The 26805-nt window shown below is 41.1% G+C and overlaps 1 long non-coding RNA gene across 2 annotated transcripts; it reads left to right on the top strand.

Moving 5' to 3' along the window:
* Positions 1 to 2050: 2050 nt before the first annotated feature.
* Positions 2051 to 26433, top strand: LOC106985845 (uncharacterized). 2 transcript variants are annotated; one of them, XR_001431994.3, is made up of 5 exons: positions 2051 to 2158; positions 5461 to 5617; positions 7328 to 7461; positions 19096 to 19168; positions 26083 to 26433. It is a non-coding gene; the product is annotated as an uncharacterized LOC106985845 (long non-coding RNA). The 2 variants fall into 2 exon arrangements; XR_003415736.2 differs by lacking the exon at positions 19096 to 19168.
* Positions 26434 to 26805: the final 372 nt, after the last annotated feature.

Raw genomic sequence — 26805 nt, forward strand, 5'->3', positions numbered from 1 at the left:
TATTCTTATAATAAACTAAGCTAGGAAAAGAAAATGTTATTAAGAAATCATAAGGAAGACGAGAATGGATAAAGAAGATGTAATATATATCTTGTCATTTGCAATGATGTGGATGGAGCTAGTTTGTCTTATGCTAAGTGAAATAAGCCAGTCAGAGAAAGACATATACCATATAATTTCACTCATATATGGAATTTAAGAAACAAAATAGATGAACATAGGGGAAGGGAAAAAAGAGAGGGAGTCAAACCATAAGAGACTCTTAATGATAGAGAATTTTGGGGTTTGATGGAGGGAGGTGGGTGGAGGATGAGCTAGATGGGTGATGGGTATTAAGGAGAACACTTGTGATGAACACTGGGTGCTACATGTAAGAGATGAATCACTAGACAGATCTACTCCTGAACTAATATCACATTACATGTTAAGTAACTAGAATTTAAATAAAAAATTGAAAAAAAGAAAGAAAATCACAAGGAAGAGAAAATGCACTTACAGCACTGTACTGTATTTGTTGGAAAAGAAACACATCTAAATAGACCCTTACAGTTGAAAACCATGTTGTTCAAGGGTCAACTGTACACCACTTCCCAGGTAGTGCAGTTACCTTTTGGCAGAATATTCCAATTCTGCCCACTAATCACTTATAAAACTGCCATTATTGATTTTATTTATTCAAATGCTATAAACATACACTACATTGTTGGTATTATTTCCAAAACATTTATTCATTAGGTCAATTAAGAATATGAAAAATAAAAGATTTTATCTTTATTCATTCTCCAGTGCTTCTCCTGTTATCATGTGGATCTGAGTTTCTAATCTATATTATTTTCCTGCTTTCCTGAATAACTTCTTTTAATACTTTTTGCAGAGCAGATGTGCTGGTGATGAATTTTCTGTTTTTGTTTGTCTGAGAAAGTCTTCATTTCCACTACCTTTTAGGGGGTGATTTCACTGGCTACAGAATTCTAAGTTGGTGAGATTTTTTTTCCCCAACATAGTAAACATTTTACTCCACTCTTTTGTTGCCTGCATGGTTTCTGATGAGAAGTCCACTGTAATTCTTATTCTTGCTTCTCTGTAGGTAAGATGTTTATTCCTCTTCGGTTTCTTTCAGGATTCTGTGTTTGGTGTTCTGAAGGTTGAATATGATACTCAGAGACATAGAGTTTTTGAGTATTTATCATGCTTAGTGTGCCCCTGAGCTTGCCAGGTTGTACTTTGATGCCTATCATTAATTTTGGAAAGTTCTCAGCCATTTTTACTTTAAGCATTTTTCTGCTCTATTCTCTCTTTTTGCACCTTCTAGTATTCAAATTACATGTATGTTATATTTTTTGAAATTGTCCCACAGTTCTTGGATATTCTGTTAGATGGATTTTTTTTTTCATTCTTTTTTTCCCTCTTTATATTATAGTTTGGGAAGTTTCTATTGACATATCTTCAGGTTCACTCATTTTTTCCTCATCTGTGGCCAATCTACTGATAAGCCCATCAAAGGCATTCTTTACTGGTTTCTAGCATCCCCTCTTGATTCTTTCTTAGAGTTCCCATCTTACTATTTATATTACACACTTGTTCTTTCATGTTGTTTACTTTTTCCATTAGAGAGCTTAACATATTAATTATAGTCATTTTAAATTTCCAATCTAATGACTCCCAAATCTGTGTCACATCTGGATGCTAGCTTTGTCTCTTCAGACTGTATTTTTCCTTTCATGATGTCTTGTAATCTTTTGAAAGCCAGACATGATATGTTAGGTAATAGGAACTGAGGTATATGGGCTTTTAGTGTGAAGTTCTATCTCAGTCTATCTAGGTGTTGGCTTTTGTTTAATGTTTGCATAAGTGTCATGGGCTTCAGATTCTTCTAGTGTCCTTGTTTCTGTCTTTCCTGTTGTCTATGGTTTTTCCAAAAATCTTCTTAAGTGGAATCTGGGACTTGCATCTATTTCAGCTAAAATTCACTATTATTACATCAGAAACCTGTTATTGTGGTGTAAGGTGTGGAGCAGGTGTAGGCATTCTATAATTTTATGATGCAATCCCAGTGTTTTAGTTTCCCTAGGCTGTGACCTTCACAAGAGTTTCTTACTTTTCTTTCTCTCTCCCTTTCTTTAGATGAGATAGGGAGTCTAGAGGGGGCTGCTGTTGGGTAAGTGACTTTCTGCCTATTTGAGATAAGGCTCTGGTAAAATTCTTTTAACTGGAGAATAAGCCTTTGTTATGGAGAATGCACTGGGCATATTTCAAAATGTTACTTTCCCCCCCTCTCTTAGTCAGAAATATGAGGGATTTGTCCTGGCTGTTCACCATGGGGATCTGGTGGGGTTTCTGGAGTTAAAACCCATGGAAGTGTGAGGATAAATGTAAGACTGTGGCCCCCATGATTTTCTCACTCTCAAGCTAGTCCACATTTATCCACATTCATCCTCCAGAAATTCACCAAAATTTGCATTTATTTGTCATATTTAATTAAGACTCCAGTAGCTTCTGCTCCAAGTAAGCTGATTTTGGCTGTGTTTTTCTGTAGTTAACCGTCTCTCCACATTTCAGGACATCGGTTTGCCCTATAATCCCAAATCTCTAATGGGTTCAAAAAATATATTGATTTTTCAGTTTGTTTAGCGTTTTTCTTGTTGTAAGGATGGGAAAGATGACATCTAAGCTCCTTATATGGCCTAACTAAGACCAGAGATCCAACAGGTGACTTTTCATATGCACCCTGAAGGACTATTTCTCCAATAGTCAAGGTGATTGGTTACATGCAACTGAGAGCACATGGGCTCATCCAGATTTGTCTTCTTTGGACAATGCCTCTACCTTTCCTCCTCTTATTAACACCAGAAATTTACCTACAAAAGGAAGTCATGTCAGAATGTACATTGGTTGTGTTTTGACCACCCAACCATCCATTCACTCTGTCTTTTGTAACAGCCCTCATTTCTCAGTTAAAGGTGTATCTTTTCCCCTCCCCTTCCTCCAGCAGTAATATGTGTGCTTTGGGAAAAGCCGATTCCTCTACTTCCTCCAGGCATGTGACTCTTAACTGGCTGATCAGAGTCATAAGTTTCCTGGGACATAGTGATTTGTTCCTGTGATCCCCCTGGAGCCGATGGGATATGAAAGGAAATATATTGTGTAGCTATGAGCAGGCATTATGGGATCAAAAGGGAGGAGCTTCATGACAATCACACTAACATAGAGGAAGATAGATGTGAGCAAACAGGAAAACCTTGTCCTAATGATATTGTTAAAGCTTTTTCTTCCAGCTGTGCCTGAGAATGCTTAGGTTTATAAACTTTTCACTTACAGGATCTTTTGGTTACATGATTTCCTTTTTTTTGCTTAAGCCATGTGGGTTGGGTTTACTTTTGTTGCCGACCAAAGTCTTAAGTGATATAGAAATCTACAGTCAATCAACTATATTAATACTAGAGAATAATGCCTTACCTAAAGAGATGACCTTTTCATCTTTTATGAGGATTTCAGACCTCATAAGGGGAGACACAATTCAAGTTCTGCCAAATACATGCTCACACCCAGGGTGACTGTTCCCTATTTTGTGGTACTGGAGTGAGTAGTTGTTTGCTGAAGTATCATATGTTGGGATTCTTTTCATCTCTTTGTTAATTTGCTCTTTACGCAGAGTTTACTGGGCAGTTTCCCCAGGATTCTATTCATTCCTGCATGGGATTTTGAGACAGCTGAGGTATTTCCTTGAAGATGAGTCTGCCTTTCCCTATCATTTTATATCCTTAGCCTCTTCAGACACAGATCTCCATTTAATGTGAGGTTAAGCTTACTCCTACAGCTTTTCCTTTGAGGGAGTCAACCAGAACCATAACAAAACACCATAGACTGGTGGCTTAACAACAGAGCTTTATTTGCTCCCAGTTCTGGAGGCTGGATATCCAAGATCAAGTGTTGGTGGGTTTGGTATCTCCCGTAGCCTCTCTCCTTGGCTTGCAGATGATCACCTTCTCACTCTACCCTCCTGTGATCTTCCCTGTGTGCATACATCTCTAGCATCTCTCCTCTTATAAGGACATCACTCGTACTGGATTAGAGCCCTACATTTATGACCTCATTTAGCTTTAATTAGCTCTCTAAAGGCCCTGTCTCCAAACAATCACTTTGGGGGTTAAGGCTTTGATATATGAATTTTGAGGGGACACAATTCAGTCCATGACACCACTTTTTAGCCATTCTCAGTGATTTCTCTTCATTCTGAATGGATTTTAATAGTCTTAGTCAAATAATGATCAAGAGAAGTTCTAATGTTGAAAATGCTATTAAGCAAATAGGTTAAGCATCATCTTTTTCTGCATTGAGCCAGCAGGACTTCATCTCATGGCCTACAGGGCAAATGGAAGTAGGAGACTGGCCTTCGATGGGACAGTTTGTCCTCATTGATCTTCTTTTCTCTCAAGACCATCCACTCCTGTTTTCCTGTGACCATTTAATATCCCCCATCCAGGCTTCCTGCCCCCAGAAAATGCCCCCATGTTCTCAACTGATGCACACCTGTCACTTGAGCCTGCCCTTAACTATTTCTCCCTGGGAAAAGTGATCCTGTAAATTAGTCCACACAGAAAGGCTGGTGATGGATAACTGCTTAGGGAACTACCTCTCCCAGGGGCTCATATCAGGAGCCAAATGAACAAAACCCCAGTGGTGGAGTTGGAAGCATTGTAGAGAAGCTGGTCCAAGATCTTTTCATTGTCCTTCTTATTATACCAAGAAAGGCCACTATTACTCACAGATTCTGGAAGGGGTAGCCACAGGACAGGTAGAGACAGCTGAATAAAAGGTCGCCAATAAAGGCATAGGTTTTAATTTGGACATTGGCCCTGATGTGCTCTACAATTTTGGGAAACCCTTTCTCCCTTTCCCAGCCTCAACTTCTCCACCTTCACAATGGAAAAAAAAATCCTGTCTGGCTCAACTCTCTCAGGACACCAAGAATGAATGCCATAACAGACAGAAAAGTGTTTTAGATGGAAAATGCCATAAAATAAATTCAAGGTGTTATTATTTTAAGGTGCAAAATCAGAACTTATAAAACCAAGCATAAAAATGTCTTGGTAGATATATTTTCATTCTGGAGAAAATTAATGGCTACATCTTGGGCTTGAATTTTCTATAGAACCAGTCCCAGAATATTGGACATGGAAACACTCTTAGCGATATTTAGTTTCTCTTCTTCAGATGAAGAGTCTAAAGCCTAGAGAGGGAAGGGACTTGCTCAGGGTCACATAGCAGGTTAGGGACACATTTGGGAGCGAGGACCTGTAGTTGTGACACCTTTCCTTGGTTTTATTCTTCATTTTCATGGGGAGGGCAGAGAGTGGCAGGGCCAAAACATATGAGCCATCTCTGAACAATACCTGAGAGTTTTAAGGCCTATTTCAGCATCTAAGTGCATTGTCTCTAATGGAGATCTCTGACTTCCAGGCCCAGTGGATTCTCAAGATGAAATTCCTGCCATAATTGCTGACTTCAGCTCCTCAGAGCTATAGACTGGCTTGACCCGGAAACTCTACTGTGGGTCACATCTTCTCCACTGGTCTGGCTCCTGTACAGTGTGGCTTGGTCTGGTTTGAGTGCAGAGGTAATTGCAATATATTGAGGTTTGGTATTGTAATAAAAATAGGGGCCATTACAGCTAGCATTTATGTCATTAGTATTTAGTGGTGGTGTGTTGCAGCTTTTTTAGTACTCATAAAACTGTCGCTGCTTGCAGATATGTCACGGCGCTGATATAAATTTAAAGGGTTGGAAATCCATAAGTCATAAAAACTAGATAGTAAATAGCAACAGAACAGGGTGGACAAGAACTGTTGCATTAGGCATGCAAATGCTTATGGATTTGCATGTCTAGTGCTTGCATTAGCATAATGAGAAGCACATTTACATTACAGATGGACTTGATTAACTAGGCCCTTGTAAATAAAGTCCACTCAGACTAAACAGAGGATGTTTGGGCTCCAGAGAAGAGATGGTTATAGGAGCCAAACGGCAAGTAGAGCCATTTCTTGCCCTCTTCTCTTCTGGCATTGACCATTGAAAAGTTTTCAGAATCACTGATAATGCCCAGATGGGAATGCTTTTGTACTTATTTGATGTAATAATAACAGCAAACATGCACTGAGTGCTTACTATGTACTGGCCACTATTTAAACATTTTATGCATAGTAGCTCACTTAATCCTCATAATAACCCTATGATTATAATAATACCCATTTTGCAGATGAAGAAGCTGAGATACAGAAAGGATAAGGGAATTTATCAGAGTCCAACTATTAGTAAGTGGCAGAACAAGGATACAAACCCAGGCAGTCTAGCTCAAAGCCTGGCTCTTAACCACTACATTAGCTGTCTCGTATCCACTGAATTCATACAGGTATGCAGCTAATGCTATTGAAACATCTGTTACATACCAGACTCCAGGATACTGCTAAAGATAACAGCAATAAGATAAATGCTTGCTATCTTCCTAAAAAGTTCATGTAGTCTAGTTGGAGAAATTTAGAAGAAAGCAAAAATTATGACATTGTGCTCAAGGAGCTCATAGAAGGACACAGCCTCCAGGAAAGGTGGGTCAAAAAAGGCTACTCAGAGAGGATACCTCTTGGACTGAGACTTGAAGTATGTGTAGGAGTCCAAAAGGTGAGGAGTGGAGGATTAGAGCACTTGCTTAGGGAATGGCAAGTGCAGAGCCACGGAAGTGGGCATATTCTCAGACCCTAAGTCACTTCACATGAGAATGTAGGGAACATATGAACACAAGCCAAAAAAAGAAAAAAAAAGCAGGGACTGGTCATGAGGACTTATGGGACATGATAAAACTTGGAGGGTCAGTCAATCATCTGGGCTTATAGCCCTCTCCAAGTAGAAACGTGGCTCCAGATTAGGCACTAGGATTTACGATTCAAATACGAACTCCCTATTTGGCTCCCCAATTCATGAGGTAAACCTTATTCCAAAGTCCTGTGTCTTTTCCATCATGTCATGGATTCATAAACTCACAGAGTTCGTTAGGACAACATGGCCATTCAGACCAGACTTTTCATGGTACATGAATCCTGCCACAAGCTCTTCATTTGCTTGTGAACATTTGCTTCATTTGCTTCTACCTGAACAGTTCCGTCTGCAGTTGGACAGGTGAGGAATTTGAACCGGCTTATTTTGGGTAGCCCAGTTAAGTGAGAAGTCCAAGGGAGTACCTAATATTTTAGAGTGTTATCTATTAAAATTTAACTGTTCTATGAGCTCTCCTTATGGTAACAGCTCCTAAAAGTAAATATACTATTCATTCCAGGTACATTTGAATGGAAGCCTCCCATAAATGATTTTTATGATGGCAGCCAACTTGAGGAATTCTTGAGAGCTGAGAATGTTCTTTGAGTCATTCTGGGGAATTGTGATGGGACGCATTCTATTTTGTACCTCCAGGTAACATGCAAAGTAGATTATTTTAGACTGAGTTTTCCAGTGTCATTTTCTCCATGACCTGAAACCTTTTATTTGTCTTAATGGTGACTCTGGGGCCTTCATGAGCAGGTGGGAATTGCCATCTTGAAGTAGGCCATAGGTGTCCTGTGAGGATGGTGGTCACGGGTCTGTAACTTGTAAGTGAGGGGCAGAAAGAAGGCATGTGGGAACAGGAAGCCATGAGTGTTTTAGAATCAACAAAACCTCATGGAGAAATGTGGCAGAAATGCTCTAGGCAGAACCTCCTCAAAGGAGCAGTAGAGGCTATGCTGGAGATTCCATAGCATCATGACTCTCCCTAGTCATCTTTCACCCCTGCCCCTAACTCTGGTGAACTCTGGTGAACTCTGGCTAATGCCCATCTAGGTTTCCTCTTCTTCCAGCGAATCTGATCAGGCTGAAGTTACTCTTAGCTGGTTCTACTTTAGGTTGGCCAGGAGCTCTTCAGAAATTCCTTTTCATAGCTGGTGGGAAATCTGGGGTTGGGGCCCACAGGTCTAAGAAACAGAGTGCTCTTGCTTACTTTCTGACCAGGAGAGCCTGGTGTTCACTTCCATGGGTTCTCAGGGCTGGAAAATTTCTGAAAGCTGGACCTTCCTAGAGCCTGTGGGACAGTCTCCTCTGACCTGCCTCCGTCCTCCACTCTGAGTCCCTAGCACACCTACAAAGTTGGGTCTATGTAGTGTTGACTGAACTAGAACTGAGGGCTGAAGGCATGGTTTCCTAGGTTCTCTTTTCCTTAAAGTTACTGGACATGTGGTCCAGTTCATGGATATACTCTTTGTGACAGTATAACCATGTGCCAAGTGACATTGTACCAGTATAGATACATATATCAATATTTTTCCTCTTGTGGGTGTATTTACATCAGTACATGTCTCTATGTGTACATACATATATTATTCTGTGTGAGTATATATATGTGCATGTTTATATGTATATTTCTCTCTGCAGATTTGTGTAAGTGTGTATAGGTGCTTATGTCTATGAACATGTATATGTGTACTTACACAAACCTGTGTGTACAGGTGCATCTGTGTATGTATACATCTGAAAATGCTAAAGAGTGTTAGACAGGTGCTTGGGGGCAAAGCTAAGAGATGACACTGTAATTTCTTCCCTGGAATTTTAGAGCCTCTAAGGACAAAATCCCCCTAGAGGAGGCAGCAGCCTGAGTTGCCAGCTGGGCTGTAAATCCCTTTTATGTTGCCCAAGGCCATTGTCTGAGGCACTATTCTTGGCCTGACAGTCTAAGAGATGACAGGATCTCTAAGAAAGTATGGTAAGAACTAAGGGGGCTATTATCCACAGGACAGGGGAATAAAGTTTCCTCTCTCTGCACCTCCCATCCTCACTCACCATGAAATAGAAACACAGGGGCAGAGGGAAAATAATAGCAAACCTCACTGAGCCAAATTTTACATATATGGACTCATTTGACTCATGATGGCTCTATGAGGGCTCTTGGTCCCAATTTCCAGATGAAGACATGAAAGCACAGTGAGTTTAAGAAACTCATCAGGATTGGATGTTAAGGCAATATGGCTCCAAATGTACAGGATGGCTTTTATGCACCAAGTTCTGGGATGAACACAGAGCTGAGATTACTTGTTACCAGTGACCAGAGACCATTCCTGGCCAAAAGGACAACATAGTGAAGTTTTTATTTGTTTGCAGTTCTTCCCTTCCTTCTTCATTCTTCTCTTTGCTTTGAAATGTCCATACCTTATGCTTCAATAGCCAGAGCTTCTCACTGAAATGCCATGCTAGAACCTGTTCTCCTAGAGCCACCTCATTCCCCAATTGCTTGACTTCAGCAAGATTGCCTGTCTTGGCAGTCACACTCTCACTGACCTGCTCTCTGCTTTTCAAGGTGTTTCCATATTGAGCAAACTAATCAGTGCTAAGGTGATTATGGCTACTAATGAAATTAAATGTCTTACTTCCCCCAGACAGAATGCACTGAAATGTGCTGAAAGTGCATTTCAAGTTCATGAAATCCAATGTCCTTTCTTAGGCTCAGAGAAGGGACTTAGCTAAGGGAACAACAGCTAGTAAGATTATGTCTTGGCCTTGAATTCAATTATTCTAGTTTTAAACCCAACACTTCTTTCACTTTACCAAATTCAGGGTTTACAGTTAATCCCAAGGAAATGTGGTGATGGTGGTGCTGCAGGCACTGAGATTAGTCAGTGATGGAGATGGTCTGGTTATAATATAGGTCTCTATCTCCATTCACTATAGGTGAATAAGCTGGCTTTCTCAAGGTGTTGAAATGGGACACTTCCATGACAACTTCCTTACACCTCTCCTGGGTACTTCTCTAAGATCATAAAAATCTCAACCTGAAATGTGACCTTTTGCACAAATTCAAGGTGATAACCAGTGTCAGTCACCCAAGCATCAACATTCTTTCAAGAATAAGATACAGGAAAAGAGGATAAAGAATAACTTTTATTGTGATATTTGGTCTAAATATTGGTACAGGACTCCTGTCTGGAAAAGTCAAGCCAGAGGGCAAGTCTGATAGAGAGAACATAAACAGCAGATAAGATTTCTATTGTATACAGGATATAACTATTATATATGATTATTGTGGCAGTTCCCACCTGCCACTGTGAAGCTGTTTAGTAGCTATCCTTGTAATGTTTTATATAAACATGGGTGTCCAAATCACCTGGTTATAGTATCCTTGATTCATTTTCTGGGTGGAGCATCTCAAAATTCATGGCAGAAGTGTCAAGAATCTACAAATCCCAATCTCTTGGGGAGAGGAAGCTGGGGGAATCTCCCAATGGTGGGTTCTCTGCTTCTCCTGAACTAAGGGCCCAGGGTCCCTTCCAGGGTTTAAGGGACTCAAGGATACCAGATATCCCACTGTACAATTGGCTTTAATTGGAGAGGATTTTCCCCTCTCCAAGAAACTCATGAGCTGCTTAAAATGACTTTCCAAATGTGTGTTGAGGTTGGATTTACGTCTGGGTTGCTGCATATTAAATGCTGATTATTAAAAACATTTGCATGGTGCTTTAACAACGATAGATTATGTATCTGTTACCTAAGTCTCAGTGAAAGCTTTATTAATTCATTATTATTTTATCAACATACAATAAACTGTTCTATTAAATCTAAACTAGACAGATATTTGGGGAGGGATCATCTAAAAGGACCTCAGCTGAGACTATCCCCAGGGAAGGACTTAATGAAGTTTCAAACAGTTAATAACGCTCAGTTCATAAATAAACCATGGGTATTTAAAGACCTGCAAAATACTGAAATAAGATGTTGAGACTCAACAAAGGAGATATGAGAGAGCACCCTCAGAATTCCCCTTCCTTAAAACTCACAGATATAGCCTCTACCTCTTGACAATATTTATTGGGCACCTGGGAATATTTGGCACCCCTGAGGATGTTCAGATTAACTCTGCTCTTGGTCCCAAATTTACTAAGAAAATGGGCAGAGGCAGCTTTGAAACAATATTCTCCTTCTCTCAAATAATCCACTTTTGGCTTTAAAAATATTTTGGTCTGAGAGAGGAGAAAGAGATTCTGTCCTAATATGAGACATGATAATTCCTTGACAATCCTGTATGGTAAATCAAAAGTCAAATCTCATGCCTGCATGCTCTGGAGAAAGGACCAGCCACACCATTTTCAGGGCCCAGTGCAAAGTGAAATGCAGATCTCCTTGTTCAAAAGATAATTAAGAATTTTAAGATGACAAGAGCAGAACATTAACTCAAGCACAGGGGCCCTTCTAAACGTGGGGCCCAGTGTGATGACACAAGCTGAATGACATAAGCTGGTCCTATGTGGATGGCTTCTTGAACAGGGTAGATGGAGGTATAAGAAACAAAGTATCCAAGGTGGGGAAGTCTGGTGTTCCACTAGAACATAGGGAGTGCAGAGGTTTGAAGCAACCATTGTAAGCAGAACAGTGAGCCTATAGCAGTAAGTTGGAGGAATATTAAGAGGTTTAGGTGTTGGGTAAAAGGGGCAGGAAGCTATGAAAAGTTTTAGAGTGGAGCAAGATGACCTCAGAAGTTCAAGGTTACTGATGGTCAAAAGGCCAAGGACTGACTCAGTTGGGAAGGTTTCTTCACATTGCAGTGGTCTCTGCTTCCAAACTTTTCATTTTGGGGGCACTACTCAGAGCCAATACTTGGCTTTTTTTCTTTTCAGCTTGTAGTTCCTTGAGTGGTGAACACTAAAGTAGGACTTAGCCCTTCTTAAAGTTGGTTTCCCTGAAAGAAGAGCCTGAGGCACAGAGTTGTGTGTAAGTAGTTTAGTTGTGGGGTGATCCAAGTAAGTAGAGTGAGAAAGCAGGAAGAGAGAGAAGAAAAGCCGGTAGAAGATGTATTACTGAGTGACTTACCACAGTGGGTAATGGGGATTCAATTTCACTTGGGGACTCTCTGAGGAATGGTGCAGCATGCACTGCAGAATTGTCACTCTGACAAATGGGAAGCTGAGGCATTTGTCCAGACTCTCATGCCGCATAGGTTGAGGATGTCCTTTGGAGTTATTATCTAGCATATACTTCGGGGCTACACGTGTCAGTCGCTGAGGGATCTTCATGGATTTAGATAATATTTGAGGATATAAAGAAATAGAGATTTGCTGAGACACAGTTGAGATAGGATGCTGGCTGTGTGCTCAGAGATGCCCCCACAGCTGCATGGAACTCAGGTGGGCCTAAGGCATTTGTCTGGGATACATAAAATATTTGTAATAAGCTCCTTAGCCACTGAAAAGTTTCTGAATGTCTTCATGGCCCCATCTACTCAGAACTCAGTCTCTGGGGACCCATAGATGAGTTTTTGGGGAGCAGTCGGTTGTCCTTTCTTATGCCAATTACATAGGCAGAGTATGTGTCCTAGATGATCACAACTTAAAACAGGTAGACCAGAAAGCTTCCCTGGATGGTACATGGGCCTCTCCTTCCTTTGGATATCTGGAATTCCACCTCTGACTTCTCTGTGAGAGGATTATCTTCTACCAAAACCTTCGGTGGGAATGGCAGCATATGAATGCTGGACTCCTGGCATAATGGGCTGGAAGGCAGACACATGAATTTCCCAATGACTAGCTCTGAGGCCAAAAATCATGACTCAAGAGTACAGGTTATGGAGAGGGGCAGATGTGGGTTTGAATCCTGGTCCTGTCACCTGTTAGCTGTGGAATTTTGGGCAAGCCAATCATTCATCTATGTAGCTCTTAATTAGTTAAGTAGTTACTGAGCATTGACTCTATTCCAGGCATGGAACAAATCCACCTGGAGTTTCCAAGTTAGAGGAGGAAATAGACAATAAAAGATAGGAAAACAATGGATAAAAATGAATTGTTATAAGTCTATAAAGGTGAATCATGTGAAATGATAGAGTATGGCGGGGATGGAGAAGGTGAATAAACTATGAAGATAGTGTAAAAAGGCTGGGTTTCTTTCTTTTTAAAAATTTTTAATGCTTTTATTTTACGTTTGACAGAGAGAGAGAGAGAGAGAGAGAGAGAGAGAGAGAGAGAGAGGGAATGAGTGGGGGAGGGGCAGAGAGAGAGAGAGAGAGAGAGAGAGAGAGGGAGACACAGAATCTGAAGCAGGCTCCAGGCTCCTAGCTGTCAGCACAGACCCTGACGTGGGGCTTGAATTCATGGACTGTGAGATTATGACCTGAGCCAAAGTCAGATACTCAACTGACTGAGCCACCCAGGCACACCAAAGCTGAGTTTCTTAATGGGATAAAAGGAGACAACATGGGAAAAGCAGAGGTAAGAGCTTTCCAGGCAGATAGAACAACATGTATTATGGCCAGGAGATAATAAAAAGCTTGCATATTTGCAGAGCCAAGAGGAATCCAGGTTGATGAGACCATAATAAATGAGGGGAGGACGGTCATTAGATAAAATTGCAGAGGGAGGGAGGGGATAGTTCATGTTGGGCATTGTAGTCCAAGTAAAGGACTTTAGGTTTTATATTACAGATAAAGGGAAGTCACAGAAGTACTTAAATCAGAAGAATGATGTGATCCAATTTTTGGTTTAAAAAAGATCACTCTTAACATAGTGAAGTAACTAATTTGGTGGAAGGCCAAGAGTAGCCATGGTGAGACCAATTAAGAGGATTTCATGGTATTTAAGAGCTGACAATAGAAGTGAGGATGGAGGGAAGTAGGTAGAGTTGAGGAATATTTGGGAAGTAGAGTAAACCAGAGTTGCCAATGGGTTGGATGTCAGGGAAAGATAGAAGTTTCAGTGATGATTCCCTGGAGAAACAATGGTGTCATTTATTGAAGTGAGTAAAAATGAGATAAGAACATGTGTGAATATGTGTGTGGGAGATCAAACAGTTGGACATTTTGAGTCTGGGATGTCTATATGGTATGTAGGCTGAGATGGCAATTTGTTGTTGGCTCTTTGGGTCTAGACTTTGATGAAGACACTTTGATTGGAGACTAAACTTGAGAGTCATGGGCATACAGATGCTTTCTGAAAGCCTGGGAAAGATGTAATCTATAAAGTGGGGAAAGAAGATCTATCTGCAGTGGGGTGCCTGGATGGCTCAGTCAGCTGAGTGTCTGACTCTTGATTTTGGTTCAGGTCATGATCCAGGCTCTGAGTTGGGCTTCATGCTGAGCATGGAGCCTGCTTGGGATTCTCTCTCTCTCTCTCTCTCTCTCTCTCTCTCTCTCTCTCTGTCTCTCTACCTCTGCCTTTGCCCTTCCCCTGCTCACACACACACACTCTCTCTCTCTCTCTCTGAAATATATTTTGTAAAAATGAAGATCTATCTGTAGAGTCAGACACTGCTCAAGAAGCACAATTACTTCTCCCCTCTCCCATGCCTGTTTTCCTTCCATCATGGGAGCTAGTTGGGTGGCCCCCTGGAGGCTTTCACAAAGGCCGGAGTGAGGGACACAGCCTCAGAGTCATGGAATAGAACAGTCTTGGCATAGCTCTAGTTACAAGCTAGCCTCACATAAGCCTCTTATTCCTGAGCAACATGATGCACTGGCTTGTGCTAGAAGACTCATAAACAAGATGGACGTGAACCTTTGACACTGAACTCATTCTCAAGGTACAGGCCACATTGATCCATCTTTCTTTCAATGCTGTGAGCTGGAGAGGAGAGGCGGGCCCTGGTGTCAGGAATCTGAGCCCTACACGCAAAGCAACTGCAAGCCCATTTGAAGTAGTTGTGACAAAAGGCCTTGGTTGCTAGGAAGAAGGCAGTGGAGAGGCTCACATAGGCTGTTTGCCAGGGTGGATTAAATACACATTGAAATATGAATCATTGGAGGCCTTTTAAAGACTGTCACCTGACATACAGAAATCGCATTTCTTTTCCAGTGGAAAATGGCAGCAAGCATCAATTGTTAGGGGCCGCCACATGAATGGCAGGCCTTGTACAGTGCTTTGTTCTGTGTGGAACATTTCTATTGCATAATGACAGTTTATGCACAATGTCGGCAAATATACACAGGCAAAACCACACACGTGCACGTGCGTGCGCGCGCGCGCGCACACACACACACACACACACACACACACTTTGGTTATTCAACTTAGGTATTTTAGAGCTTCCTTTGAATTATTATTAAGAGAGAGGATTTACATGGCCTTAACTGCCTTTGCCTAGCTCTGCAAAGTGTTTCTAGGACTGAACAGTTTTCGAGCAATCATATCAGCCTCAATCATAATATTCCTTTATGTTGGGTTAAGATTCCCAGTTCTGGTTTCCAATAGACTAGGGTCCAAATTTTGGCCTTACCACTGTGATCATGAATGAGTTACTCCCCCTTTCTAGGTGTCATACATTTCCTTATTTCTATAATAAAATTATAATATGCTGTCAGAATGTACAGGATTAGTGGGAGTGGTAAGATGTTTAATGCCCAGAGAGCACTTAGCAAAGAGCCTGAGATATGATAGGTACTCTGTGAGTGCTCTCTGTCACTTGTTTCCTAGACTCTGACTTGCAGATGAGATCATGGAGATCACTAAGGTTAAGTAAGTCACTGAAGGTCACATAACTGTTCTGGTGTTAGAGACTGAATGTTTGTGTCCCCCACGCCCAAATTCATATGTTGAAGTCCTAACCCCCCAAGTGATGGCATTGGGAGACAGGGCTTTGGGTGGTAACATTTAGGTTAGATCATGAGGGTGGGGTCCTCATTATGGGATTAGTGGTTTTTTAAAAAATTTTTTACATTTATTTTTGAGAGACAGAGCACAAGTGGGGAGGAGCAGAGAGAGAAGAAGACAGAATCCAAAGCAGGCTCTAGGCTCTGAGCTGTCAGTGCAGAGCCCAATGTGGGGCTCAAACTCACAAACGGTGAGATCATGACCTGCGCTGAAGTTGGATGTTCAACAAACTGAGCCACCCAGGTGCCTCGGGATTAGTGGTTTTACAAGAAGAGGAAGGAAGCAAGGGCTCTCTCTTTCTCTCTCTCTCCCAATCTGAACACAGTATTGAAGAAAGGTCATGTGAGGACAGAGAAAGGAGTCAGCCATCTGCAAGCCAGGAAGAGAGACCTCACCACGAAATGAATCAGGCTGCACTTTGATCTTGGACTTTCCATCGTCCAGAACTGTGAAAAATAAATCTCTATTGTTTAAGCCACCCCATCTGTGGCATTTTGTTATGGTGGCCTGAGCAGATGAAGACGTGTGGTAAATCCCAGCTGGAATTCATATTCTGGCTCCAAATCTAGGTACAAATCTCAGACAAGTCCTGGAAATGGGCTCAAAGCACCTGCATGCAGAAACGCAATTGGGAAGCAGGACTATGTTTTGCCTTATTCTGGGCTTTCTTCTTGCTTTCCATGGGGTTCTGCATGGTAAGATGTATGGTTTCCTGACCCAATGTCAAAATGCCCAGGTTATCAGGCTTGGATATAGCATTTTTACTCACTCAGCATTACTTGATTCACATTTATTTTTCCATGCATTTATTCTTTTAGTACATTTTTCATTCAACCTTAAATAACTCAGCATTTATTGAGCACCAACTTGGTGCAGGATCTTTGCAAAATAAGTGAAATGTAATCTCCTTGCAAACTCTGTGTGTCAGATGGCTTTGGATGTCCTATGTAACATGTTCAGGGCATGAGGCATTTCCTCCCCATCTGCTCCCCTTCCAAATCCTTGCACCATATACACACCAGATCATGCCATGAATGCAACTTGCTTCCTTTCTGGCATCTGGCTCATTTCTGCAGCCTCTGGACTATGACTATACATACCAGTGCCTGCCCTTCTTGCCCAGCTTTGCCCAGATCCCTGTATTTGTTTCCTATCGCTGCTGTAACAAATTATCACAAACTCAGTGGCTTAAAACAACACAAATTTGTTCTTTTTCACTTCTAAAGATTAGCTGAAGTATGACAAAGATCTCACGGTGCTTAATTCAAGGTGTTGATAGGACTGTATTCCTTTTGGGAGGCTCCTGTAATAATGCACTTCCTTGGCCTTTTCCAGCTCCTAGAGGCCACTCACATTCCTTAGCTCATGGCCCTGTCTCCCATCTCCAAAGACTTCAACATTGCCTCTCTCTGACTCTTCTGTAGTAGTCACATCATCAGGAAGGTTCTCTTCTTTTAAAGATTCATATAACTAGATTGGGCCTTTGGATAAGGGGATAATCTCCTTTTGTCAAGATGTTTAACCTTAGTCCCATCTGCAAAGTCCCTCTTTGCCATGTAAGGTAACATATTCACAGGTGTCAGAGTTAAGGCATAGGCATCTTTGGGGGCACATTATTCTGCCTACCACATGCCTCAGCAGATCTCTCTGCGCAGGGCAAGCACCACCTGATGGGTTCAGAGCACCTGCCAGGCTCTGGCAGGCCTGCAGGAGGGTTTTATGTCCCAAGCTAAGAAGAGCAATAAGTGTTAAGTTCAGGTTCAGCGCAATGGATGGAGGCTCTCCAGTCAATCAAATTATAGTTCAATCAGTTCATTTTAATCACTCCTCTGGAGAGAAGTAAAACTCTGCATTGAGGAATACACAGCAATTTTATTGATGACAAGTTTAATTGTTTCATTTTTCCTTACTGTCTCTAACACAGCCGACTTTTAATCAGTGGGAGCTGAGATTCTAATGAAGTAAAGTCCACTTTTCCGCAGTTCACAACTAGCTGGAAATAATTGGGCTGAGACTCCCATCCAGACACTGCAGAGCCGCTGGCATTTTCCTGAAAACCAGGCTTAATTGCTTTGCTGATGTTGTTAAGTAGTCCTGAGGGGGTGGAAGTAGTAATGCTGCCCACATATGCTGGGAAACAATACCCCAAAATGTCTTAAAAGGGTCCACAAAGTCTGTCCAACTGGTAGCGAGGAAGAAAAAATGAACTGGAGTGTGTTTTCTGCAGGCAGGGGCCTGGGGGAGTATGTGGGAGCTGTGATGTGGATGGCTGCAATTTGACAAGATCAACAGCAACCGCCTTTTTCTTTCCTCTGAAAGCTAAGCAGGATTCTGAGTGCAGGTGTGTGTGTGTGTGTGTGTGTGTGTGTGTGTGTGTGTGCGCGCGTGTGTGCACATCTGGATTTGTGTGGTGTGGTTTCAAGGAGAGATCGAGATTTTAGGCTGCCTTTGGCCTCTGAAGGGGGCAGGGGGGAGCGCGTAATGGAGGATTCTAGTGTATATTGTCTCAGCCCTGAGAGGTGGCAGGGAGATTGGCTAGTCTGGAGAAATTCCAGGATCACAGATACAAGTCTTGGAAGAGGCAGAGAGATTCCTTCCTTATCCCCCACAAAGCCCCACTATTTTACTTGATGGATGGTGATGATGATAATAGCAATAGCTTCTAGGTTTTTTTCACTTACTATGTGGACAGAGATTTGGGTTATGCTCTCTTTTATTCCTCATAAAAGCCAATAAATCAGGTGCTATTATTATCTCCTATATTCAAATGAAGAAATCAAAGCACAGAGAAGTCCCAAAGTTTGCCCAAAGTCATAGAGTTGTAGGATTTGAATCCAGATCTGCAAGACACTAGAATCAATTCTCTTAGCTCTTATATCACATTTTTTTCAGTCCTAACAACAACATTAAAAATAGATAATTTTTTTATTGAACATTACATGTTCCTGGCCTAGTACTAAGCACTTTCTGTATCTTATCTCATATAATTCCAAAAGCAACCCTAGAAGGCATGTTCCCACTTAGAGAACAAGAATAAGGGAATTGAGGTCTGGAGTGAAGGACACTATCAAAGGCCACTCAACTGGGACTCAAATGTAGGTCTGTCTGCTTTGAGAGCTTGTGATTTTATAACACAGCACTTTGCTTGGGAAAGGGTCTAGGTACTGAATGAAGATTGATATTAGTGTTTTCTCAATCTATCCAAATAATTAATTCTATGGTTCTGGGTCTGGCTGAGATGGCTCAGGACTTGGGCATCTCTTTAGACATCTGAAGAAAGAGAGGGATGAAGCCCCAGAGTCCTCACCTAATGACCATGGTTTTGGAAATCCAGGTTCAGTTACTACTTCTGACACTAGACTTGGGAACATAATTTAACTTTGGTAAGCCTCCATTGTATTGTCTGTATTTTGTGAAGATTAAGTGAGATCATGTATTTATTCTTTTATTCCAGAAATTTTTATTGAGCTTCTTACTCCGTGCCAGGAACTGTTATAGCCCTAGGAATGCAACAAGAAACAAGGCAGGTAAAGTCCTTGCTTTAGTGGAACATAGATTCTCATTGAGAAGTCAGATAATGAATAAGTAAGCAAGTCAACAAAGAAGAGAATTCTTGCTTGTGACCAATTCTACGAAAAGTACGATAGCAGAGGGAACCCCTAGGAGTGGAGGAGTGGAGGTGGTCAGGGAAGGCCTCTGAAGAGATGATGTGGGACCTGAATTACTTGCTGGAGTCAATCATGCAGGCATCTTGGGGAATAGCCTTTCAGGCAAAGGTGATAAAATGTGCAAAGATCAGAGGCAGGAATAAGCTTGGTGAGCAGAAGAACAGAAAGAAGGCCAGAGTGGTGGGGGAGCAATAAATGAGAGAGAAAGAGGAGGACTATGAGGTTGAGAAAGAGGCAGTGAACAGATCATGCAGGACCTAAAGGAACGGGCCATGGAATTTGAAGTTAGCTTTAATGTCAGTTGGAATTCACTCCAGGGCTTTTAGTAGCAGTAGAGACAACCTCTGGTTTAATTTCTAAAAGGCATTTCAGTTGGCCTAAAGAGGCAAGTTTGGAAATAAGGAGATAAGTTAGGAAGCTTCCACTGTAGGACATCCTGACATCTCAACAAATGAGAGATTGTTATAATAATTACCATCCCAGAAAGCAGTTAGCACTTGAGGAGATACATGGTTAAGTGTATAGGTAGCAGGAGAAAAAAAGGTCTGGCCAGTCGAACCAGGTCTGTAAGACGAACATTTTGTAAGACAGGTATTCATGAATCATTATGCTTTTTAATGAATTGAAAAATGGTGAGTATGGAAAACAGAAAAAAAAGGAGCCCAGATGATAAGGACAAAACACAAGTGATTGATCAGCCAGTTTGTTTACAGCAATTATGACTGTGTGATTGCAGAGTCATTTCAACAATAAGTAACCAAAAGGGGACCTTGAATGGGTGGATCTGGGAGAAGGCAAATATCAAATTCCCACTCTCCAGGCAGAATCTCCGCATTTGCCCACACTCCCCAAAACACATTGCTGGTGTCTTGGAGTCAGAAAAAAACAGATAAATAAGCTTGTGAAGAAGGTTATGTGAGGTGTGTGTGTGTGTGTGTGTGTGTGTGTGTGTGTGTGTGTGTGTGTGTCTGGGTGGGGGAGAGAGGGAAAGAGAGACTTCTTTGCCTCATCTCAAGTCATGGTGGTATTTTTATTTGAATTTTATTTTTCTGATGCTGTTAGATAACAAAGGGTAAATTAAAATACAATAAAAATTATAGAGGGAACATGGGAAAAGAAGAACGACATTCTCCTGGCATTTGTTTCAAGGCTGCAAAATGTAGAGTGTCTTGACAGCATAGAAAGAGATTTTTCTCCTTTAAACCAGGTGTTGGAAAATGTGCTTCATTTAAGCAAATCAATATCTTTAATTTCAGCCCGTTGCTCTGGATTTAGTGCCTGATTTCCAGGGAAATGTAGAAAGAGTCAAGCCTCATAACTTTCTGTAGTTCCTATGAAAAGAAAGCAGAAGACCAAGCGTGTCACAGTGGCTATTTTTAGAACTATTTTAACTTCTACTTCTTGGACTTCCTGTGAAGTCATAATGTGTTAAAGGAAAATAAGGTAAAGAAAGGGATAAGAAGTTTTGAGTATGGCCGGTGTAATTATAAATATTATGGCTTGAAAAGGCCTCACTGATAAGGTGACATTTGAATAAAGACATGCAGGAGATGAGATGAGCCAGGTAGAAATCTAAGGGAAGAGAATTCAGGCAGAGAGGGGAAAGAGCACAGTTATGTGATTGGAGCAGGCTTCAGGGTTTGGGGAGTTAGGAGCCATGTGTGGCTGGAGTGGAGAGAGCAGTGGTAGAGTTCAGAGTTCAGAGTTCAGAGTTCAGAGATATGAGTGGCTGGATCATGTGGGGCTTTGTGGTTCATTTGAAGAAATTTAGCTTTCATGCTGAGTGAGATGGGGAGCTCTCAGAAGGTTTGGAGCAGAAGAGTGACATGATCTACCTTACATATTGACAAGATTTCTCTGATGCTCTGTCAAAAATTTCTCAAAGTGGAGCAAGCTAGAATCAGGGAGAATGGAGGGATCATGGTGGGATGGACCAGAATTTGAACCAGTGAAGGGCACCTGGGTGGCTCAGTCGGTTGAACGCCCAACTTCGGCTCAGGTCATGATCTCACAGTTTATGGGTTTGAGCCCCGCATTGGGCTCTGTGCTGACCGCTTGCTCAGAGCCTGGAGCCTGCTTCAGATTCTGTCTCCTTCTCTCTCTGCCCCTCCCCCACTCATGCTTTGTCTCACTCTGTTTCTCAAAAATAAAGAGATGTAAAAAAAAATAAAAAAAGGTTTTGAACCAGTGTGAGTGGCAAGAAGTGTAAGATCTTGTTGTTTCGTTGAAGTACAATCAACAAAATTTGCTGATGGGCTGGATGGGGATATGGGAGCACCAAGCATGGGGAACAAGAGATTAGGAGTCTAGTCAGGACATACAGTTTGGAATATCTTTTATACATACAAGGGGAGATGTTGCAGAGGCAGTTTTATAGATAAGCCTAAAGTTCAGGATAGAGGTCCAGTCTGGAGATACAAATTTGGGGGTTGTCAACATTTAGGAAGTTATGAGACTGCATGAGCCCAGTAAAGCACTGAGGATATGTATTAAAGAGAACTTTAAAACTGGGTTTAGAGGTCTCTTTTGAATTTAATTGTCTTAATTATGGGAGAATTAAGGCAATTGAAGGAGATAAAGGAGTGATTGAAGGAAGAAACTGCTGATTCAAGCTCTCATGTTGGATTTACATTTCTGCAAGTGTTTCACTTTTTTTCATGCAGTAATGCTGGGGATCCACCCATCTGTCCATCCATCCATCCATCCATCCATTCATCCATCCATCCTACCTTCCTCCCGTCCATCTGTCCATGCATGCATACATGCATGCATCCATCCATCCATCCTACATTTTTCTTTCATGATATATGTGAAAAAGCACACAGCATTTTACAAAAGAGATTCGCAAATGAACTTTGTCTCTATTCACCTAGCCACCCAACTTCCTTGGTCTCAGTCTCCCCTTTAATCAACTGAGAGAATGGTCTAAAATGTTAGTTTTGGACATTGTAGAGATGTTAAAAAGCATGCCTACTCTGATGTTCTATAGTTTCAGGGCCATCAGAAAATTTGAGGGTCCTTTTCTGAGTTATCTAACACAGATCCAATTGGATAAATATGGCAAGAATTGCTCTTAACTTCTTACTACTTTATTTCTGGTTGTTCATGAAAGGGCACACATACAAAATAATACAAATCCTCTGAGTCCACTGCTTCAAGGTTCCCAAGTCCATTCTCATCCAAATTCCTTGAGCTTCTCTCTGCTCTGAGGATGACTTTGCTGTATTGAGGTGCTGACACGCAGATGTTGAAAGGTTTGCTGAACAGGCAGTTTGGGGAGCAGAGTGTCACATTGTCCAGGGGCAGAGCACAGGCAGTTCTCATTGGGACCACTTGCTGATGGATGTTCGCCAGTTGGCTCATCTCTTCTTGTGATATTGTTATTTTAGAGACAAGAAAAGGCCAGCAGGTTTAAAAAATATGTATCTTAGAAGTCGTCTTTGTCATCGGTCAAGTTGCGACAGCCCTTATCCATATGCATGGTAGAATACTAACTTGTCTCTAAGTTCAATCTCCTAGTATCTCTTTTGGGCAACACAAGTTCTTCCACAGACATAGACCAAAGACCCTTATCACTGCCCTGCCCCAAATATTTGACCACATTTAAGGCTTAGAACTTGGATTTGGGTTTTTTTCTTGGGATCTTCTTATCCCAGGTTTACTCAGTGATAAGAATCATGTTATCTTTATGTGAACTTCTCTCTGCCCTTCAAGCCATCTGCTCATTGCTAGTACAAGTTATTAACATTGATGACCACACCCAACATCTGGATATATCAATCTTAGCTTGGGTCACCTTGATGGCTCCAGTTATTGGTAATGTGTTTGAAGCTTTGGCATGAACCAGGGAAGGCGTGCCTAAACATTGGCCATTGGCTTCCAGGCAGATACTGGGCCTCTGGCCATGAACATCTTTATTTATTATCTTCCTTTCAACTCTCTCAGGCAAAGCAGTTGTCATAATAGAGTAGGTGCAATTTATTTTGGTCTTGGCAAGGCACTGCCCCCCTTCCCCAGGCTTTCATCTTCTTCCTCCCTCTTTCTTTGACATTATTTGTCAAATGATCCAAAGGTAATTTTTAATACCTTTGCATCACATTGGAGCTAAGTTCTGCTGGATTATTAATGATTAAATATTTTCTAGTCATCCACCTGCACAGTCTGTAACAAATTATCCCAAAAAGGAGATTAATTCCATTACGATTTTGAATAAGAAAATGACAAGAGAATGCCCTGCAGTCTTTAGAACTGAACAGTTGCTCCAAAAATCTCTCATATATCTGGAAAGTTGTTGGTTTTATAAAAGACTTGAATCTGTCCTTCAGAGGTCATTTAGCAGGTATTTATTGAGGTCCTGTTGGATATTAGCCTGGTGTGGGGTACTGCAAAACCTGGTTAATTCTCAGAACCACATGGGGAACTTTGTAGAAATGTTCACCTCAGATTTACTGAATCAGGGTTTTCATAAGTGAAGCCCAGAAATAGGTATTTTTGGAAGGCTCTCCAAGTAATTCTGATGCAGCCAGTCTATAAAACTGTTTTGGAGTCTCTGCCTTGGAGGATGTAAGAAGAAGGGAGGCAGACTTCTTACCTAAAGAGGGTTTATAATCTCATAGGGTTCTGGGATTTACCCAGGATGCATTATCAAGTAATGAAAGCCATTTATAGTTTAGGATGAATGAGTTTGCTTCTCAATAAGATAATAAAAATGTTTTGTAAACTGTGAGTCACTATTAGAAGCAGACAGTTCAGAAGAGAGAGAAGACTTGGGATGGTTTTATGAGGACATAGGTGAAAAATAAAACTGCCCATTGAACAGAAGTGGGGTGATAAGTAGATAAACTTTCAATTATCCAAGTGCATGAAGAATGGAGATTCTGATCAATTGATCTATATCTATCTATCTATCTATCTATCTATCTATCTATCTGTTGGTTTTTATGTCAATCTAATCTAATCTATCTGGATTTGGTTATTAAATTGGTTTTGATTTTGTTACTAATGGACTTTCTTGCACACATGAGGTAAAAAAAAGGTCAGGCATCCTGTTTCAGTCCTAGCTCTGTTTTGCCTGCTTTCTGACTTTCTGAATAAGTCTTCCCATCCCTCTAGGTCTCAGTTTTCCCATCTGTGAAAGAGAAGATTAGATTTGATGACCTCTAAGGTCAATTCCCACCCTAACATTCTATGAAAATATGAGTCCACTTTCCTGCCTTAACAACAGTCTAGTGGCTGTAGTGGAATCTTTCTTTCATACCGATGGATCCAGCAGGACCTTAAGTCGTCATCCTGAATGTTAGCTCCCATTTATTGAGAATCAAGGTGGGAAATTGAGCACTGAACAATCTATGTAAGTTTATTTGTTCTAAAAAGACTAAATGTTAGCTCTGAACTCATTTGTATCATCTGCTTCTCTCTCTCAAGTGGATAGAGGGAGCAAAAATACTAATATAATATCTTGAGTAATTATAGTGAATGGATGTTATACTTAATTTTTAAGGCATTCTACTCATTATTATCCATAGTAATGGAGAGAGCAGTCTCATTTACAAATAAGAACTTCTTGAGCACCTATTATTGGGCAAGTCTCATGCTAATTCATATTCATTTGTGTACACCAAATTGGAATGCTCTGGAAATTTTATTTGTTGCAATCTTGCTTTTGTCATTATATCAAATAGACAAGTGGTAAGAACCAGCTGTGTTCCCTGAGCCACCCAGTATGATGGCTTTGGGTTTGTAGTGATAAGGGAGCTTCAGGATGGGTATTGGGCCATTTTCTTTAATGTCTTCCATGTGGGCTATTCCCAGTACCTCATTTATGCCTTTGGTCTAGCTACCCACACACTAGAAGGGATCCTTTTTGCCTGGCCAAACCCAGTTACTCCTTATCACTTAAAATCTGTACCCTTTAAGAGTCTCCCTGGCTCATTTCATCCCCCTTGTCTCAGATCTCACTGTACTTTCTGCTATTTACTGAGCACTTAGTGGGTGCCAAACACTCATATAATATTACTTTACCTCTAATGGAAGCAATGGGATGTTATTCACATTTTTCAGAAAAGAAAATTTAGAGACACTAATCCATTTTTATGGGATCCCATAGCTGTTAGGAGGTGGGGACGAGAATGAAATACAAATCATTGTGAGTTTTGGCCCCTTCACTCTCCTGCCACCTCTTAACTGGACCCTCATTTTCTCAATAACTTCAGGCATCTCGAGTTTATATTGAGCCTGATCCATAGGAGTTTGGCATACATGAGAGTCACCACTCATATTTGTCTGTCCTACAGCTCTGAGTCAGTGTTGGTTCAGTCCCTTTCTTAGCAGACACTTGTAGAGTTAAATGAAAGTAGTACATTTCACCCTCCCAGCTGGTGCCTTGCCTTAAGGGCTGGGACAGGAATGTATGGAAGTCTTCTGAAGCCCATGCCCTGCCTCTCTTCTACCAGAATTATTGGGGAATTGGCCCCAGGCATCCAATGATGAGAAGCCTAGGAATGAAAGCACCAGCTCCTGAACACAGAGAAATTAAGGACCTGTCCCTTAATAGGAAGCAAATTATTGCTGTCTGTCTTTGTGTGCAATAAAGAGGGTGGGTGGGGAAGGGAGTGATCATTTCTTTGAGTAAGAAATAAGACATCAGAGCTTACCCAAAAAATTATCTCCTTTTTTCCTATAGAATTAATCTAATCATCTAAAGAAAATTTTACTTATTGGGGACAAATTATTCTAATGATTCAATAATGCCTCTTTTTCTATTTTTTTTCCAGATAAAAGAAAGACAACCCTACATGGAGAGGAAATTAGCTACAGATATTAAAAGGCCGAGTACAGCTTCTTTGAGCCATGAGCTTTCTAGCAGATATTTATGATTTGATCCTATGCAAATGTGAAACGTCTGTGGACAGGCTGCTTTAAAGATCACTACTAGCCCAGCAACTGCAAAAATGTTGAAAACAGCACTTTAAGTACTTTGTGTTTGATGTTAAGTTATTGCTAATTTTTTGGATCTGGGGAAGTTCCATTTCCAGAAATCAGATACAGTATTATAAAAACACAAGGGAATCATTTCCAGCACTATTTATATAAATGTAAGGATTCAACACAAATGCAAATTAAAAACTGCCTCCTTAGAGTTTGCTTGATTGTGTTCACAGAGAAGCAACCACCTCAAACCTGCTAGGGTTTTTGCTTGTTTTGTGTTTGCCATAGAAACGAACGCTAGACCAATTGTGCATCAGCTGCCTGAAAAATGCACTGGGGCTTTATTTTGCATTCAAGACAAACGATGTCTCTTTTGTTTTGCATTTAAAATAGGAATGTTGCATCAATAACCCCAGCCTAACCTCACCCAGTACCTGCAAGGAGAGAGGGGAAGGCCAGCATAATTGAGTATGTGGCTTCACCTCTAAACAAGGCACAAGGGCAAATGTAGTTTTACCCTTGTGAGGAGTTTCTGGAAGGAGATGGTATTTTTTTCCTTACGCGTGACT

The sequence above is a fragment of the Acinonyx jubatus genome, chromosome E2 (assembly GCF_027475565.1).
Source record: "Acinonyx jubatus isolate Ajub_Pintada_27869175 chromosome E2, VMU_Ajub_asm_v1.0, whole genome shotgun sequence".
NCBI classification, from domain to species: domain Eukaryota; kingdom Metazoa; phylum Chordata; class Mammalia; order Carnivora; family Felidae; genus Acinonyx; species Acinonyx jubatus.